Source organism: Gavialis gangeticus, unplaced genomic scaffold, assembly GCF_001723915.1.
Source record: "Gavialis gangeticus isolate Ggan-Ray unplaced genomic scaffold, GavGan_comp1, whole genome shotgun sequence".
Classification (NCBI taxonomy): domain Eukaryota; kingdom Metazoa; phylum Chordata; order Crocodylia; family Gavialidae; genus Gavialis; species Gavialis gangeticus.
This window is the reverse complement of record NW_017728993.1, coordinates 40,123,745-40,125,082: the sequence shown is the minus strand read 5'-3', so window position 1 is coordinate 40,125,082 and position 1,338 is coordinate 40,123,745. Positions and strand designations below refer to the sequence as shown.

The following is a 1,338-nucleotide window of genomic DNA, read 5'->3' as shown; positions in this document are numbered from 1 at the left end:
CAAGCAGCAACTTGCTAGGACAAACCAGGAAGGGGCAGGAAAAACTTCAATGCTGAGCAGAGCAGAATCCCAGACATTATTTGATATTTTAAAAAACTGTCCATACAAAGATGGGAGGACCCAAAAAGAGAACATGTCCAGGAAAGCCCAGATGTATGGTAACCCTACCTCAGCAGGCTCTGGGGTTTTAAAGGTACTATACTCAAATGAATGCACACATTTAGCACCAAGAGAATTGTTCTGAGGAACAACAGATAATACTGCTACCTGCCTCCTACGGGGGCTTCTGTTGGGTGGAAGAAGCCTTGTGGAGGGAAGAAGGAAAGTGATGGATGTGTTCATAGAAAGCTAGATAGAAAGAAATTGCACTGGGAGATGCAGTGGCTGAATCAGTGCATTCTCTAGCTATCCTTCAAGCCCCCTCATCAGTCAGCACAGACCTAAGCATGAATCAGGAACTGTGTTCAGTTCTTTTCCGTTACCTGCCCAATTATTAAAATGTTATTCACTAGCTTACACTATTTAATGTGCTTACTGGGAGACATTAGTCACAGAAGAAAAATTACCCCCCCAAAATTGATGCAGTAGGAGAACAACACTGAGGTGTTACTGATCAAAAAGGAATAAAATACAAAGGCTAGAAGTTGCTCTAATTAGGTAATTAACATTCAGAACAATGCATATAGGAACCAGATACAATATCATATAAATTGTACTTAATAAAGATCCTCTTGCCTAGCAACTGATTTTTTTTCTTTTTCTTTTTGTGATCTGGAGTTAATTTCAGTTATTAAACACACTGCCAAATATGAAAAAACAATTGCTTCTATTTACGTTTTTGCTGACTTTTTTGTTGGCTTCACTTCTCACTAAACAGCAGTTCCGGTCTCCACCTACATATAGAGCTAAAGTTACAAAGAATATGGAGGAAAGTTGGCTTAAGTGGCAGGACATGTGAATCCAAGGGGATCTTTTACTAACACATCACAGCTTTTTTAAAACCACATTAAAGTTAAACTGGTATTTAATTTAAAACAAAAAATAATTAACAACAAATGTTTGTTTAATTCTGAGCAGGGGACCGTTGAGCTGGGTTTTGGTTTGTGACACAGAGCAGTTTAATAAACTAAAGCAAGTCTTCATGCTCACCTCTGGCAGTCTACGCATAGTCTTTCCTTACTCAGTGGTTGCATCTACATGTGCAATTAATGTGAAGCAATAAGCTCCAGAGCAGTTTAAGCCAGAGTCAGCTGCTTCCAGGTGCAGCGTCTACACATGCAGCTGGGACAGCAGCAATTTGAGCCAGGGCTGACCAGGTGCAATTTATGCCCCCAGTCA

At 40.1% G+C, this 1,338-nt stretch overlaps 1 protein-coding gene across 5 annotated transcripts in view; it reads left to right on the top strand.

Moving 5' to 3' along the window:
• TGFBR3 (transforming growth factor beta receptor 3) overlaps positions 1-1,338 on the top strand; it is a 268,553-nt gene that overhangs the window by 247,333 nt on the left and 19,882 nt on the right. The gene's annotated exons all lie outside the window — the stretch shown is intronic.